We start from the raw sequence: 18,481 nt of genomic DNA, 5'->3' as shown, positions 1-18,481 counted from the left end.
CCACTTGCTTTCTTCAGAAATTTAGGTTTTGACAACTGTTTTAAAGCTTGAACAGTTTGTTCCATGTTAATCTTGTGTTAAGTAACCTTGTTTTCAAAACCACAACCCATCACAACACAATCCTCCAGTGATTTGTATTCTCTTTGAAGCAGCTATTTATAGATGAAATGACTACTGAGTCAGAAATACAAACTTGTGCTCTGCATAATATATGTGAGTTTTCAAACAATGTTTCATATTAGAAAATTCCATATATTCCACAAACATAGGGAATGGGATGTGTGGGATTTTCAGAAGCTACATAGAATTAGTTTCCACTAATGTTAAGGAAATTACCCCAATATCTCAGGCACCTTTGAAAACTTTCTTTTCACCACACAAACAGAAGACAACTTGCATGTGTTTTGCGCTAGCACTTTTAAAAGTTATTTTTCATAAATAATTATTTCATTATTTCTAACTTTAATGATGCCACTTAAAAACCAAAAAAAGAAAAAAAAAAGAAAAAAAAGTGTTTTTTTAGATTGCAAAGATAAAATCACACAAAGAAACATATTTATTAGGGATTATACATTTGTAAGACTTCGAAAAATATGGATGCTTTCTTTTTAATAACTAAAATGAATCCTTAGTCTTGCTTGTATTTGAAGGCAGCTGCTCTGTTTTTGCTCTGTTTTAGCTAGTGGCATGTCATGTATGTCAGATCTTGTAAAAGGCTTCAGTAAAACTAGGAAAGCAGCCAATAAAACTAAGCGAAATTTATAGCCTTTCCCAAAGTGATACTTCTGGCCTGACCTATAGAACTCAAAACTCTCCTTCACTTCTCAGGCTGATTTCAATATTGTACCTGAGCAAATTTTGTGTTTCCTGACACTGCATTCATAGACACCTGATGGAGATGAACTGCTGAATCTCTGTTTTTCATACCATAAATGGATCTCGGTTCATTAGCTCAGACAACATGATGTTCTGCTGAGTCAGTGTACTCAGGGGGACATTATAACATATTTTTCAAGCTGATACATGATGGGAGTATTTTCCCTCTGTAGATTTGAGAGGAAAAGATATAATCTGCCAGAGCCCCACGGCTGTTCAATGACATTTTAGTAAAACCATTGCACTGCTGGCTACCTGGCTATCAATACGCATTCAGTTACAATTCTTGTCCTCACCTTTGACCTTAGAATTGAAGCTATATGTATTATTTTGATTTGGTGAACGTTTATATCAAATATTCAATTACACTACAGGGTGTTCTTTCTTGCTACTTCATACTTGCATACACAATCAACATAAGACACACATGCTCTGGACATAAAAAAACTATTTTTTTTAACCTCTTTTGCCATTTGTCATGGGCAGTCATGTTAAGTCTCTGCTTTCCATCAGCTTCTACACCTCCCAACAAATGCCTTTAAGAAGAGGCTGAAATGGGTAAGAAGTCTAGTTTGGCAGACCAGTAACGGAATTAAGTTGTCTATGCAGTATTACTGATTTGCTTCTGGCTATGACTGCAGCTAAAGTCTGAAGGAGGTTGAGTTGGACCTGTATTCCAGTTAAGTCAATGGAAAAATTCCTTTTGGCTTCATTAAACATTTGACCAAGCCTGTTAAGCATAAAATTAAATATTCCTTTTGCACAGACACAGCAAAGTGTAGCTTGCTTGGATGGTATGTTTCTTATGCCTCATATCTCTTATGTTCAGTTTTAACAAGGTTTTGTAATATTGCAGATATGCAAACATTGCTCCAAAATCTCTCTACTATTTGTAAATCCATATTTCTACAGCAATGTTACATGACACGGGATCATGTTGCTTGTTTCAAAGAGATACATAGGTTGCATCGCCTAAGATTAATGAGTAACTGCAAATGGCACCACTATGCAGACAAGAGGTACCTGAGATCTTTCACTCACTGTCCTCCTTTATTCACAATACATTTGGCTCCAACTATAAAAGCCAGAAGTTTTGGCTATTCTTAGCAACCTTATAAACAACAAGAACTAACTGTAAAAAAATGTATATATAAAAAGAAAACTTGTTTTACTGCAGGTCAGGGTTCACCCCTTTCACCTGTAGTGCAGAAATGAAATAGTGTGCTAATTTCTTCAGTGTTTTCTCCTTTGCACTTGCTCAGACCATGCACTCCTTCCACTGGCATTAAAACTATTTAAATACTTCAATTTGCCTTCTAACTCTTTCTGCCCACCAGCTTTGTGCCAAAATAAATGCAGTGTTATCCACTAAGTGTAGCTAATGAGCACTTCAGAAAGAATTCAATGACTGCAGAAAATAATAATAATAATAATAATAATAAAACCCTTTCCCTTCATTCAGTTTTTCCTTGGGAAGGCTTTCATTCCACTTCATTAATTTTCATGCTAGCTGAATGAGTCCATGCTTCTGGGTACTGTTGGGTTCACGTGACATCCATTACATTAAAGACATTGTATATAATGTCTGTTTGCCAGCAGACTTATGAGGATAGCATAAGCAGTAGAAGCCACGGTACATTATATAGTAAAATCAAAAGAGTAAGTAAAAATTAATTTCTTATAAGCTAATACTGTAACAGGATGAAATACATGGGTTAACAGACTTGTGGAGATAGAAATAAACTGTGATGTGAAAATATAATCTCCATAATCAAAATGACAGAAATCTTGCCTTCAACATGACCTTTCTCTCCTCTCTCCATATCAGAAGAGCATTGTTTTTATTCTCTCCAGAGTGTAATTATCCCAGGGAAGTCTGAACTCTTCAAATGAGAATGCTGTCTGCCTGCCAGGAGTGGGTGGCCATTCAAGAGTGTCGTGGTTCCATGTGAGGATGTGGTGTGGGCATCTAGCATCCACCCCATACATGCCAGTTTCTCCTAGAAAGAAATATAAGTGCATAGCAAGAGGGACAAAATGTACCTTTTTTTCCTTTTTTTTTTCCTTCCTTCCTTCCTTCCTTCCTTCCTTCCTTCCTTCCTTCCTTCCTTCCTTCCTTCCTTCCTTCCTTCCTTCCTTCCTTCCTTCCTTCCTTCCTTCCTTCCTTCCTTCCTTCCTTCCTTCCTTCCTTCCTTCCTCCCTTCCTCCCTTCCTCCCTTCCTCCCTTCCTTCCTCCCTTCCTTCCTCCCTTCCTTCCTCCCTCCCTCCCTCCCTTCCTCCCTTCCTCCTTTCCTCCCTCCCTCCCTCCCTTCCTCCCTTCTTTCCTAAGAAGTAGTATAAGCAGACTGAAAATTCGGTTGATATATTCTGAACACATCAGAAGTACAGAAGACAGCTGCAAATATCTACACAGAAGTTAGAAATGTGCAGAAGACAAGACGGACAGCTCTGACTCATATGTACTTTAATTTTGACTTGTTCCCTATCCTATGTGAACACACACAGAAAAATAAAATACAGTTAAGTAAAGGAAAGTATCTGAGGAAACCCATTAAGCACCTCAGTCCAACAAATTGTGTTTTTACTTACTTTTACAACTGTCCCAAATACTGTTCCTCAGCCTGTTTTCAATCAGATTTAAGACAGTTTCAATTGGAAGTGAAATTTAATGAGACATAGAAATGTTACTACAAATATATTTAACCTCAGACTCAGGCAAATATTGAGTTTATTCTCCTAATTCTGAAATTCTGTTTTTAAAATATAAAATACAATCAGCTGTGTCTCTTCTTCATAATTGTATCCTGCTTATTGCTTGTGGTTTTGGCTTTCTGAAATTTAAAAACACGTGGTACTCTTGACTATTCTATGTTCCTTGTTCGATACATTTCTGAGAAGACGTTTCTCTTCAGTGTAATCTCTGGCTTGCAGTCTATCCTCCATCTCTAAAACAGCAGTCCCAAGGCTCCTTCTGCTTCAGGCCAGACACAGTGGCCAGTAACCAACAAGAAAAGCAGTTTCTCTGAAACTGTCTTCTTGATTTCTCCAAAGGACTTCTATAATGAGAGAAGCCTGTTAAAGTAAGGCATACTGTGCAAGTCAACGTGACCTAAACCTTTTACTCTCTTGCAAATTAAGACAGATTCTATTCAACAAATCTGTCCTTCACCAGACAGCTGTGTTCTTGGAGTCTCACTGCAGTCTCTGCCTCTAACAGGATCTCCCGCTCAAAGGCATTGCTTGCATCAGCTAATATCTGATTGCTCTATAGTTTTATCTTTACTTTTTGGATTGTATCAAAAAGAAGAATAATTTGAACTGTCACTTGGAAAGTGCCCTGTTCAGGTTATAGCTCCTTAACTATTTGTTGGTCTATGCCTTATGTAGATAGTATATTACTTTCCTGTTTCTTTGTCTAGAGCCTGTTATTAAAAAGGATGTGAATATTCTCACTTTTCTGGAAATTAAAATAAGTAGGCATAATATGGCATGTCTGTCTTTATAAGGCACATATTTATTAAAATATATATATATATAAAATAAAAAGAAAAAGAAAAAAGTTACCATTTAATGCTTTAGTTTCCTCATTTTCACTTTTACACGCCTCGGCTTTGTAAAGGTTTAAACATGTATTTAACATTAGCAATTCGAAGCCATCAGCTACATTTACTACACTTACTGTCATGCACTTACTAGCAACTCTGTAAATCAAAACAATAAATAAATAAATAAATAAATAAATAAATAAATAAAGCTTTTTTCCTAGTTTTTTTGCTATATGCTATGTGGATTTATAAATACTCAACTTCTATTGATGCTGGGGGAGCTACAGGATAGTGTCTTAAGACTCTATTGCATAATGTCTTTGCATATAATTACTTTTTTTAATACTTGTGTTAATTTTTAGTGTTGAAAACAGTGATTAGCATGACATCTAAGGGGACCTGAAGAATCTTTTTCACCAAGCACATTTGAAAAAGAAGCTCTTGACCAAATATATACCATGGCTGACAAAAGCTCTTCTGCACAGTCTACACAACATTGATCAAATAATCACAAATTCCATCCGATGAGCTATGCTCAATTAACCATTAGAAATTTGAAAAGTTGGATGTAGTCTATGAAAAAAATGGATCATCTTTCCAAATAAGTTTCCCATATCCACCAGTGGCTCGAATCCATTGAAAATCTTTCCAAAAGCCAAATGGTTGACATCACTCCTCTGCCGAAAACTAACAAAGAATTTTTGGCTTCATAATGAGTCACATATACTAAGGAAAACTTTGACCTAGAAAAGTGATTTCAGTGCAGTGAACTAAAAATAAAAAGCTTTTTCAAACTCTCCTCATCTTGCTGCAGCCTTAATTGATAACCTGTGCAAAGACCTTCAATAAGGGGAAAGAAAAAAAAAAAGAATCTTGAAATATGATACTAGATTCTTCAGTAAAAAATATGTATTGTTTTGGAACCTCAACCTAAAATCCAATTTTCTATACATATATAACATTCAGTGATAGATTAAACATGTATGGACTAAGGATTAATATGCACTCTTAGTAGCATTTTTATTACTCTTATTATTAAGGAAAAGAGATACTGACATATATTCCAGGAATATTTTATAAAAGTCTGTGAAAATGTGCTGTAAAATAAATAAATGAACGAGTAAATAAATAAATCCTTAAATATATGCTTATTTTTAAGTTATTTTTTAATATATGCTTATTTTACAGTTTGATGTAGCACTATTGGAAGGAATGAATAACAGTGATTTAAAATTTCTCCAGTCACATTTAGAGTTTCTCATACACTTAGTCAGCAGGAAAGAGTCAAAGGGTGCTTGACAAGACAATGAATCCAAGTCTAAGCTGTCAAAGCATTGTAAGCAAAAAGGATGGTTAGGACAAATTTTAGTTAGATTAGCACAGACTATTTCCAAATTTACAAAATCCCCTAATTTAATTCAGGGCTTCATGGCCATGTCAAAATTTTCCTTGCTTCATGACAATAGGAACATTTAAGAGAATAACCTCTGATTTTTATTTATATATATATATACACAATCATATAACTGAACACATGTAAAAATTTATTAATTACTTATTGTGATGAATTTCATGATAAGGGTGTATTTGCTGGCTAAGCCATTACATTCAGTGTTGTTTGTGAAGGTTATAATGTATTTTTATCATTTTTTTTTCCTTTTTGTGTTTTATGTATTGCTAAAATTGGAAGCTGTCATTAAAGAGAAAAAAATGTAAGATTCCTTGAAAGAGCCAGAAGAAGGTAGCAATATCATTTTAAAAACAGTAAAACATCTACTGCTTTCAGTAAATCCAGCATTAGATATCTAGTGATCAATAACTTGTATCCTAATAAACCCATTAAGATTTTTTTTATCAGTCTAAAATTCTTATTGTCAGATTTTTATCCTGAATTTAGTATACATTCATTCCTAATCCAACACATGTTAGAGCAATATACAAACATCGTCTTTGCAATTGAGGGTACTTTTTCATGTTATTCTTCTTTGTTGGTGGTGGTATTGTCATCATATAGAGAGATCTGATAGTGTCTAAAATTGTAACGTGAAGAAAAATCATCAAAAAGTCTACGCCATCTGTCGATTACTTATTATTTAGTTAACCAAAATCATCAAAAAGACTATGACATCTGTCAGTTAGTTATTATTTAGTTGCCATCATAAAATAACATGTTAATTTTTCTATATTTTCTTTCTCTATTGGTTAAATGGGAGACATTAAAATTGAACTAGTGCAATAGATACTGCATCTTTTTGATACAGGGAAAAAAAGCATTCAGTCAAATGTAGCACGAACATAAGAATAGAAACAGAAAGCTAGTTATTGCATAGTCATGATGCTAGCAAAAGTGTCTTCTGTAGATGAAGAATCAATTTTCCAGCCAAAAATGTTTCGGCACCAATTTACCTAATGTTCTAGTGAGTAGATTCAAGAGGCATACTTCACACTCTTGGAATTCATCTTTCTGGCAGTTTCCTTCTTCACTGTTCAGTCTTATTGCTCTGTCCATTTTTAGAGGAATGAACTGTTTTCTGGAAGGAGAAGATTTCTGTTAATTAATGTCTATAGAAAATAGAAGCAACCTTCCTGTACTAGACTCATATATTTACAGGCATCTGTGAATTCTTAGGATCTTTTTGAAGCATAATATACACTGATGTTAATGAATGCATCTGGCATAATATTATTGACTCAATATTTCTCCCTCAGCTGTACACAAGAATTCTCCTGCATTAATCAGAATAGTCCTTTAACCTAGAAAGAATCTCTTGGCATGGGACTGTTTCCTCATGCCTGGATTGCCCAGCAGATGTGGTGAGTTGACCACACTTTTCCACTTCCTTGGAAAACAAGACATTTGTGATGAATATCTGTAAAAATAAGGTAACCTCCCAATACTTGTGCTTTTATTTAGTTAGATTAAGTTGAATACAAGAATGACAAGTGATTTTATGAGTTTCTGATCACCCCAGGGACTGTGGTGAATTTGCAGAAGTCTCAGAGAATATTCTGGGAACTGTCATTTATCAGCAACCCCATTTGTTCCAGAGGGGCAAATGAATGAGGAAACTCCGTGATGTAATTCTGTAAGGACTTCCTTTCTCTTGGCCATGTCTGTACTTTCTCCCCAGGGAATGGTGTTGATCATGCTCTTGATTTAGGGCATAAGGATTTGGATCTCCAGCAAGTGACTGAATATAACCCACTGTCTTGGAGATGGTATGGAATTGTTAAGTTTCCAAGTAGTCAGAACTGCACTTCCGAAATAGTCAACTTTGTCATTTCTTTTTCTCCCCTAGAGTTTGCTTTGTAATGTGTTTGTCTGTCTTAGACTTAGAAAAAGTCTTAGTCTTAGACTTTCAAAACAACATATTGCTACGCCATGTTTTAGGAAGGTGTCTTGTTAAGGGACAAATATTAACACCAATCAATTTTTTAAATATCTGATTCCAAAGCACTAGTAATAACTACACTTTATGTCTGTGCATCGGTAGGAATTCATATGTGAAGTAATAACTACAGCATCAGAGATACAACTTTGCTGAGAATGTGGATAGATGCTGGCCCCACTGAAGACTCCTTGAAGTCAGCAGTATTTTTAGATATCATTTGATTACAAATATGTTTAAGCATAATTTAAAGAAAATCTTTTTAAACTCCACACTTAATATTTCACCTAAGTAGTACTGTGCTGAGTACACATTTTAAGGGTCCTGAAAATTCCTCAGGCAATTAATTGCTGCCTGCCTTCTCAGAAAATGATATTTTAAATCATTTGTAGAGCTTCTGTTGCATTCTGATATAACACAATTTCAATTGTTTCAAACTAAAATTTTCAATCCAACACAAAAAAAAAAAAATTGTTGTGCAAAATATTCTTGAAAAAAAAAATCCCTTTCGAAACAAACAAGATTTTTAATAAAATTTGCATGAATAATGAATCAAATAATTTTAAGAAAACAACCTTTCTGTCACACAGAACAGATTTCCCAGACATACCTACATACTTTTTTTTTTCTGTAAATAAACATATTTTTGGTTAATCTTTATAAAAGGAACTTGTTCCTTCAAAGAGGAAAAATATTTTTTTCTTCCTACTGATCAGCCTACCCCATTTGAGAAGTTTTCCTCATTGGAAAATTCTTCTAATCTTGTCCAAGGTCAAAAAGCAATTGCTATTTGATGGGTGCTTGGTAGGCTGCGTGAAAGGAATCTGCAATCTCAGTTTTGTTCCCAGTCAACAAATGTCCAACACAGCTGTCATTAATTGGCATTCTTGTTGGCAGCCTCTGCGGAGAGGCCAAAGGCTAATGTACGTGGAAGCTGACCTATTTTCTGACTTTATTAGTAGTTCTGTAGAACAGGCTCTCAGTGTGAGGAGGTGAACACTGGTTCTTGCTGCAGTTGCTGAGGCTGTAGGCTTTCTTTGGATAAATAAACTTGGTTTCCAGAGCTCCCAGTCTGGCACCATTCATACATGCTAAAACCCAGTCAAACAGAAATATTCATACAAATAGTAACTCGATGATACATTGTTTGAAACAAAGTGTGTTAGTACTCTCACTGAGAAGGCTATAGCTGTTAAGTTTCTTTCCAGAAAGCTGTTTGTTAATAAAGTGTTCCTGTTTCTTTTGCCAATAATCTTTTCAAGTAGATAATGGACATATGTTGCCAAATACTAATTCTGTTATTCAGATGTCCATAATTTCTAACACTGAACCATGCTGATTTTCCAAGCAATGGTTCTTGAGCTTGATAAGCACAAGAAAATATCTTTGTAGGCTAATACATAATGAAAGTACCTCTTCCTATCTAAGATATGCAATACACCCATCTATTTTCTATATGTACTTTCCTATAAGAAAACAAGTTTTCAGCACTGTCACTGAGCCTGTTTACAGAAAAGTAACCTATATTCCCTTCTGTTCCTACATCTAACAATTTGTTAACTATGCCCCAATGAACAGTAAAAAAGATTTATTACATGAGGATGAAAGAGAGAGAAAATATGCTAGATTTTGGGGTTGTAAGTACAGTTTGCAGGCATGGTATTACAGAATATTCACCCTCTAGCTTACAAACTGACTTAGCTTAATATGGAAAGAAGTTGAATATGGAAACCGAGAGAAGTTGATTTCAAAACACAGTGATGTCATTTCTTCCATGCTTATTTGTAGTTTAAATTGCAACACTATTATTTTGCTTATAACAAAAATCTTAAACTGAATACAAAACACTATTCTTTCACGGAGCAGATGTTGATATCACAGTCTAGAAATAAAAATTTACTGAATGCAAAGGATTGTATATATTTACTATTTTTCTGTCTGATGAACATAGAAGACACACTCATTGATCAAGAAATGTTATGCATCAGTACAAACAAGTGACGGATGTTGTACAAAAGAATGTGTCGGTTTCCTTTCCAATGCAGTCTTCTCACTTTAAAGGTACCTGTTGAACTTAAAATAACTTGTTTCTATTTCCTTTTACAAAAAGTTTATTTCCAGCTTTGCAAGTTTAATTTTATAAGAAAGTTTTTGGCTGAAATCAGCTCCTGAATTGGACATATTCTTTTCACTCACCAAGCAGACAAGTATGAAACTCTCCAAGTTTTTATTAGAAGCATTTTTTTTTCTGTTTATAACACAATTGTAAGGCTTTTACCATCCATGTATGCTTTGAGCCATCAAGACTGTTCTTTGCTCTAAATGTGCTTGTTTATTTACCCTTACAATGGTTTGACATTTGATGAATTGTATTTTCTCCATGGAAAAACTTTAAAGGGAAATTACTCACAGTGCATTGCTCTTGAATATTATTTCTTCACGAAACAGATTTTTGTATGCAGCAGACCTCTTGATAAGGTGAAGTCCATTAAATGTAGCATATAGTTTGATATTTTTAACCACTGGCAAATCCTATGGGATAATTCAAAGACAGGGTACCCGATCACTAGTCACCCATTCCATTCTCTCATAAGTTTGTCCTTCAAGATCATTCTAAGTGCCACATATGCAAGTTTCCAACTTAAAATGAGTCACAAATCAGGACAAAATATCAAGTCAGCTGAAATAAGCTTGATAACCTCTTTCAGCTGGAATGTATGAATGAAATACATGTGCTTTTTCCTCTTTGGTAAGTATGAACTAAGCTTTATCTAAACATGAAACCACTCAAATTATAAGAAATTACATGTCACCAATTGTATGTTTTGTCATCTTTCCTGTAATGCACCTGTTAAGAAAGGTTTATAAAATATCATTCAGAGAAACTCAGCATTTATACACATGCCCCCATTTTTCTATCTTTCTGTCTCTCTTTTACCTTCAAAGCGGAGAGGTTACGCAGTACTCCACGACATTATCTAAACAGCAAGGAGCCATAAATATAGACTCATGTCACAGTGAGACAGGAAAAGGAATGACATGAACTTTTTCAAAAAGCAAATTCCATGCACCCTATCTAGGTCTGTCATTTCCTTCTCATACTTTTAACTACTTGAGTTTTTTTTTCTCAGGGTTTTCTCAAGCTTTCCAGTTGCTTTACTTTCAATGATCATCGAATGGTCATTGCTTCAACAGCAAGTTTTCACCACATCCACACCTCTGCTCCAAATTTTCCTCCTTGTTTTCAAGAAGTAAAGCAGCCTCTTCTCAAAATTTTTCAGGGATGTTCAAACATAAAATGCTTTTGTAGATGTGCAGCTTGAGATGTTTCTATTGCTGAAGTCCTCTACGTAGACGTTTTCTTCCTACTGCTTTCATTTGCCCATCATTACTTTTGATGACTGAAGTTGTCCATTATTTTAGATACATAATCACTAACATCTCCTTGTCATTTTAACTTGTATTGGAAACTACCATGCCTTGAGTCTCACTGCTTAACCAATAGCATAATTTAAAATAATTTAATTTTGTCCACGCACTTTGACTGGGACTCAGATTCCTCCTGCTTATCTTTACAGTTCTTGTGTGTGCCGAATCATTCTCTGGTGATGCTGATTTCTCCTTGTTGGCTGTAGAAGGCAATGAGATATTATTGTGGATTTACATGGAAAGGTTTTGGTAGCAGGGTACTGCAGAGGTTCTTCTGTGAGAATAATCCAGAAGCTGCCCCATGTTAGATAAGGGCCATTTTCAGATGGCTCCAAAGAGATCCGCTGCTGCCTAGAGCTGAGCCAATAAGCCATGTTGCTCTGTAAGAGCAGATTTAAGAAGGGGAAAAAAAACTGCTGCACAACAGCAACTGGGAGTGAGGAGTGACAAACAGCCCTGCAGACACACAGGTCAGTGCAGAAGGAGGGCAGGAGGTGCTCCAGGCACGAAGCAGAAGTTTCCCTACATCCTGTAGAGAGGCCCCTGTTGGAGCAAGCTGTCCCCCTGCAGCCCATGGGTCCCACATGGAGGAGATCTCCATGCTGCAGCCTGTAGAGGAGCCCCCAGTGGAGCAGGTGGATGTGGCCTGGAGGAGGCTGCGGCCCATGGAGAGCCCCCACAGGAGCAGGCCCTGGGCTGGAGCTGCAGCCCATGGAGAGGAGCCCACGCAGGAGCAGGTCTGGGGGGAGCTGCCACCTGTGGGGGACCTGTGCTGGAGCAGTTTGCTCCTGACTGATGGACCCCGTGGTACAGAGCCATGTGGGAGCAGTTCTTGAAGAGCTGCTGCCTGTGGGCAGCCCCTGCAGGCTCAGTTCGGGAAGGATGGCATCCGTGGGGAGGGACCCCGTATTGGGGCAGGACAGAGAGTGACTGTGAAGGAGTGGTGGAGAAAAGGTGCAATAGACCGATTGCAATCCCCATTCCCCTGTTCTCCTGTGTCACTCAGGGGGAGGAGATGAAAGAGGGTGGGTGGGGGGTAGGTGGTTTTGTTTTCTTTCCTTTGTTTTTCACTTCTTTATCTTGTCAGTAATAAGCAATACATTTTACTAATCTCTCTATGCTGAGTCTGTTTTGCCCATGACAATAATTGGTGAGTGATCTCCCTGTCCTTTTCATTATATTTTGTCCCCTTTCCCTTTGAGAAGGGGAAATGAGAGAGTAGTTGTGGTGGAGCTTGGCTGCCCACCTGAGTAAAACCACCATAGATGTTTATCCAGCCCTGGCAAAATTAAGACAGGATACATTCAAACATTTGATTAGTTTAAGACTCATTTATTTCCACTGAATTTACATAGGCTTCTAAAACTAATTCTGGCCTCCTTATACACAGATTTGTATCGGATCTGTGAAAATATTTAAACAAAATAATGCACAATACTGTAGCTTTACTGATCAACAAGGCCAACGTAAAATATTTTTTTGCACATTTTAGAGAAGCAAAAACTAGGGAACAAGGAAAATAATATTTCTGTGATTCTGTTGCAATATACTTACTACATTCTAACACTTAGTGATTTCAATATTGCCATAACAACAACAACCAAAATTCCTGTTTCTAAGGTGTTGAAATACATTCTTCAATGTTGAAAGTGCAATATAAGATTTTACAAAATAGAGATTTACCCATTTTCAACACTGTTTTTCTTATTTCAAGGTAAAGCTACTCCAGTCACTTAAAGCCTTTGTCTTTTAGGCAAACTCTTCTGTTGCAGTATTGAAAACATTCAGGTTATAGAGGAAGGCTTCTTAGTCTCAGCTTGGTATTAGTAGAGTTGATGAGAAAACAGATAATAAGGCTATAATAACTTAAAATATAGACATGCTGCACCAGTAATGGAGTTATTGTACCCACATGGCTCAGTAGAGTAGCTTAGATAACCTAAATTTTCTGAAGTGAAAACCACAAGATTCTTCAACTCCTTTAGAATTCAAACAGCAATTCAATAGCTTGTTACAAATGGACAGAGCTATTTAGCATCATAGCATACAAGACAGATGGTGATCCAGCCCATTCAAAATACCAGTCCATCCACTAGTAGCAGTCAGAATACTGCATCACAAACTGAAAGCACTTTAGCGATTATTAATAAGGTGGTATTTATTTCAGGTTTAGGAACAAGTCATACTACAGAAACACCTATATGCTTACTGGAAAATGTATGAAATAACTATTAGAGTGAAATGAAGGAGTTGCCCACACTATTGGCAACTAGATACATGTATTTTCTGCAGTTTATATTAATAACTTGCAGATATGCCACTCAAACTGTGTTTCTGTCAGATCTCATAAATTCAGCAGGACTGGGTCTGGTTAGGAATGGGATCAGAAATCTCAAAGGAATATCGTGCATACAACAGGAAGCAACACTGACAATTCAGAAAGCAACTCTTTTCCCTTTGAATCTGTAATTGCATCTCTTAGTGTGTGTGTAATGTGCCCTCATGCTGAGTTGGTAACATCTGAAGGAGTAGGATTTTAATTCATATAAGTAAATTCTGTTCCTCTGGCTCAGTTTCAAAAGGATACAATTTTTTCTTCAGATTCTGCTCTATGAAGAATTTCTGTCAAGTATTGAAATGCACTGTGAAGTGGTTGCGTTTGCCCAGGAGGTTCCCTGAACATCTGCAGGAACTTTTCTGCATTTGGTAAATGACCTATACTTTTACTAAAATGGAGTAAATGATGAGGTAAAACTGATATCATTTAATAGGTACAATACAATTTTAAACCAAATCTGGATATGAACCTTTGCCATAAAATTAGTGACCTACCATAACATTGTTTTAGGTACTTAAATCTCATTGCTTTGTTCAGCTTTTTCTTTTTTTTTTTTTTTTTTTTTCCACTGCTGCCTTAGCAAAAGCTACCAATATCCAATAAGTTACCAGTACTACCAATACTGCACTGTCATCTGCATTTGATCCCCAATTCCTTCAAAAATATGGCTATTCCATGAACCAGAGATCCTATTTTCTGAAGATGAATGTAAATCACTAGGGTTTTAGGTTGAAGGCCATAACTCAAAACATGAAATCATGTTTCACATCTCCTTATCCACAAATGTTAATTATATCCTATGGAACCAAAACGAGAGTTATTTTCTAAAAAAGACCTTTTTGCTTCATTGAGACAAAGCAGGTATACACTGGAAAGGAAATAGTACACAAAGAGCCACAACTCATATATCAGTTCGACTTCACAGAATTGTTACTTTCATGCTAGGACTGAAATCAACAGTCACTAACAGTCAGCAATTAGAATGAGGAGATGTGTTTGTCTATGTGTATGTGTGTCCATGTACATGTATGTGCTCTCATATACACATGCAGAATATATAAGTGGCTAGCTATAAATCTGTGTTTTTAAAAGGAATATGGCAAAAAGAAAATGTGCATGCACCAGACAGGTTTATTATATGAGCAGTGAGACCAGAGCAATGAAGGATCTTCAGCTTATTGTCAGTGCTAGGAACAAAAGATGGCAAGATTAGTTAAGTGCTGAAGATCAACATAGTTGTATTGGGTTGGTGTAACAGGATTTGTTGGACTGCAGGTAAACAGGCACAGGAAAACACTGAAAAACAGTCACAAGTCAAAGTTGGAGACCATGATTATAGAATAATAGATTCTACCTAGAGATGCAAATGATGACTTAGAGAAATTCTGATGATGTGTCATTAAGAATTAACATGATTCTTGCCTTTATAAACAGGGAATATTTACAGTGTTCCATCTCTCAACAGAGTGCTAGCAGAGAGGCTATTTTACATAAGCATCTGGCATAGGTATGAGTTAAAATAGAATATTACAGACAATTGTATGTCCACATTTGAAGAAAGATGTTGATACCTCATATAACACAGAGAAAAGACAGAACAGTGACTGGAGGATTGGAAACAATGTTTTACAATGAAAAATTTGAAGACATTAATACCCTTCATTTAAAAGAAAATTAGTGTCACTTCCATAGAAACATTTATATGAAACAACATTTCTCAGTAGAAGAATCAATTTCAGAGAAACCTGCAGCATCACAACAGTCCCAGTTCAGTAAATTTACATAAATTTATCTTATGAAAATGTTGGAGGTTTGTTTGAGAGGCATTTTATCTTTGAAGATAATTTACCAGAGTAGTGCTTTACTAAAAATTATGAGTCCTTGTGAACAAGATAAGGCATATTAATGACAGTTATGCTGTAGTTAAAAGTAGAGAAGTCTTATGGCTTAGGTGATACAGGACATCAAAGTAAATCATTAGGTTGTCCCTTCTGGCATTCTGGGAATGGCATCTTAAATTCAGTCTTTCTACAACTGAAGTTTCCACAGTATCTAATATCAACATTAAAGAAGAAAATATAAACATGTAAGCTTTTCGTACTTTTAACATTGAAATCATAACTTTCACAATAATTCATGTTTGTGAATTTCCTGTGCTTTGTTCATGAACCAAAAGCAACACGCACACCTGCACAGCCCATATTTTTAGGGGTGTTTTTGGTGTTGTTGCTTTTTTTGTGTTTGTTTTTTTTTATTATTTGTTAAGGAAAAAAAAAAAAGAAAGAGAGAGAAAGAAGGGAAGGAAGGAAGGAAGGAAGGAAGGAAAGAAGGAAGGAAGGAAGGAAGGAAGGAAGGAAGGAAGGAAGGAAGGAAGGAAGGAAGGAAGGAAGGAAGGAAGGAAGGAAGGAAGGAAGGAAGGAAGGAAGGAAGGAAGGAAGGAAGGAAGGAAGGAAGGAAGGAAGGAAGGAAAAAGACCTTACCAGCTTTGCCTATCAGGAGTTAAACAGTGTTCTTTGCTTTTTTATAGGAGGAATTAAAAATAATGACTACAACCTACAGTGCAAAATTAGAAAATTAAAACAGAGGAAAAAAAAAAAAAAAAAAAAGATCAAAAAAGATCATAGATCATAGTGTAAAATCAAGGAGTATCTGAAACAGTACTGACAGTAGAAAAAACTGCATAATCAAATAATACTTGAAGTGCCCTAATTTTTAAAGCAAAATATTCTATGTTCTAGCCCCCAAATTAAATAAATTTGCCTCTGAATCAAAGAATACTCAGTGTCAGTTTCTTATTTTTTATTTTGCTTTTAAGACATACAGTGAAACTCAGCTCTGGATATTCTACATATAGATAACTATATGGGAATTAGCGGTGTTCCAGGGCTCTGAAAATCCCCAAGATATTGAGGCTATTGACTGGCTTCTGGCTGTTCCTCCTCTGCTACAAGAGATAAGGATCTCTCATAGATCTCACATCTGAAATCCAACATGGATGCATGAGACATTTTTCACACAGCATCTGAAATAACTCTAGGAGCCTAGGTGAGAATAACTGAAAGAACAAGTTTATGTTATGGTTTCTGGAGACCAAGCATACTATTCAGCCACCTAAACTTAGACAGGTAGTACTACATGATGCTCCATAAAGATGCCTTAATCATCTGTACAGTGCAGGAAGTTATGATATCAGGGATACCTGGAATATCTGAAATGGCACTGGGTGTCACAATTTGACTGAACCGAATGTCAGATCAGTACACTAAAGGTAGCTAAGAGAAAAATTCAGTTGATGAACTATTAGAAACAGAATTTGATTCTGTATCAACATACTTAAAATTGTAAGCATTTACCTGTGGCTATCTACAGGCAAGGCCAATGTCAGAATTCCTGTTATTGTCACTGGAAACTAGTCAAGGCACTTAGGAAGAAATTCACCTTATCCTAAGGTAGACACTTTGTGGCTGGTCGGCTAAAAGCTCTCTAGGTTCCATTATAGTTTCATCTATGTCATTATCTATCACTGATCTTCATTTTCTTTAATGGGAACTTAGGCAATTATGATGTCAGTGGAATATTTATATGTAGATTCTTAGATTAAGGTGTCTTATTATTGAACTGAATCTTGATCCAGGATCTCAAATCAGTAGCTTTCATAAAATCATAGAATCTTAATGATCGGAAAAGACCTCCAAGGTCATCTGGTCCTGGAATAGTAAAGACAGATGTAAAGAAGGCATTAAGAACCTCAGCCTTTTTGTTATCCTTGGTAGTCATGTTCTCCTGCATCCAGTAAAGGGTGAAGATTCTCCTTGGCCCTCCTCTTGCCATTAATATATTTGTAAAAACTTTTTTTTGTTGTCTTTTACCATAGTGGCCAATTTGAGCTTGTGCAGGGCTTCAGCCTTCCAGATTTTTTCTCTGCATATGCTGGCAACTTCCTTGCACTCTCCCTAAGTTACCTGTCCCTTCTTCCACTAGACATGAACTCTCTTTTTCTCCTGGACACTCAGCAAAAGTTCCCCATTCAGCCACATCAGTCTTCTTCCCCACCAGCTCAACTTATGGCACAAGGGGACAGCCTGCTCCTGCTCCTTTAAGACTTCCTTCTCGATTTGCATCCAGCCTTCCTGGACCCCTCTGCCCTTCAGGACTGATTTCCGAGGGACCTTCCCTACCAGCATCTTGAACAGCTCAAAGTCTGTCCTCTGGAAGTGCAAGGCAGCAGTTTTGCTGACCCCCCTCCTGACTTCACCAAAAATAGAGATCTCTACCATTTTGTGGTCACTCTGCCCAAGACAGCTCCTGACCACCACGTCTCCCACCAGTCCTTCTCTGTTCGTGAACAGCAGATCTAGCAGGACACCTCCTTGTTAGGCTCACTAACCAGCTAAGTCAGAAAGCTGTCTTCCACACTTCAGGAACTTCCTGAAGCTTTAATACAGGTTTTTTGCAATGCCCCATCATGTCTCATGGGTTAAAGTAACCAGACTAGATGGGCCCAGTTATGCCATAAGTCCTGTGTTATATATCACTACATCAGATGGACAACTTAAACAACTATATTTCCGTCTTTAGGTAGATGAACCAGACCTAGATAACCTTGGAGGGTGACCTGAATCAGCTGATGTTTGCAATCCTAGTGAGTGTGAAATCTGTATCTTCTTAGAAGTGCCTGAACCTCAATAGGGTGAAAGAAATTCCAGAATGATATGTTTCCTGCAGAATTTACAAGTTCATCATGAACACAATGTTCTACAACATTTATTTGATTTCAGTGAATTTCTGACTGAAACTAAATCAAATTCAGATAAAATTTCTCTGATTTTTCTTCCAGCAAGCTCCACTTACAGGTTCTATCATACAGTCCCACAGAATACAACAAGGAGCCTTCCGTTTTCACT

General features: G+C 36.5%; 2 long non-coding RNA genes across 4 annotated transcripts in view; one reads left to right on the top strand and one right to left on the bottom strand.

The window, feature by feature from the left end:
* LOC137854577 (uncharacterized) overlaps nt 1–18,481 on the top strand; it is an 86,501-nt gene that overhangs the window by 33,322 nt on the left and 34,698 nt on the right. The window contains exon 3 of the long non-coding RNA XR_011095254.1: nt 13,841–13,945. This is a non-coding gene — a long non-coding RNA (uncharacterized lncRNA). The remainder of the gene's footprint in view (nt 1–13,840; nt 13,946–18,481) is intronic.
* The window catches only part of LOC137854575 (uncharacterized), a 48,165-nt gene that overhangs the window by 12,003 nt on the left and 17,681 nt on the right, over nt 1–18,481 (bottom strand). Inside the window, exons 1-2 of one of the 3 annotated variants that reach the window (XR_011095251.1) lie at nt 8,532–9,372; nt 6,828–6,952 (exon numbers count right to left, since the gene is read on the bottom strand). This is a non-coding gene — a long non-coding RNA (uncharacterized lncRNA). Of the gene's footprint in view, nt 1–6,827; nt 6,953–7,030; nt 8,115–8,531; nt 9,373–18,481 lie in introns of those variants that run through there. The other 2 variants (XR_011095250.1, XR_011095249.1) reach the window with 2 other exon arrangements.

This window comes from Anas acuta, chromosome 3 (genome assembly GCF_963932015.1).
Source record: "Anas acuta chromosome 3, bAnaAcu1.1, whole genome shotgun sequence".
In the NCBI taxonomy this organism is placed as follows: Eukaryota; Metazoa; Chordata; class Aves; order Anseriformes; family Anatidae; genus Anas; species Anas acuta.
The sequence above is the reverse complement of the archived record's forward strand: the minus strand, read 5'-3'. Positions and strand labels throughout refer to the sequence as shown.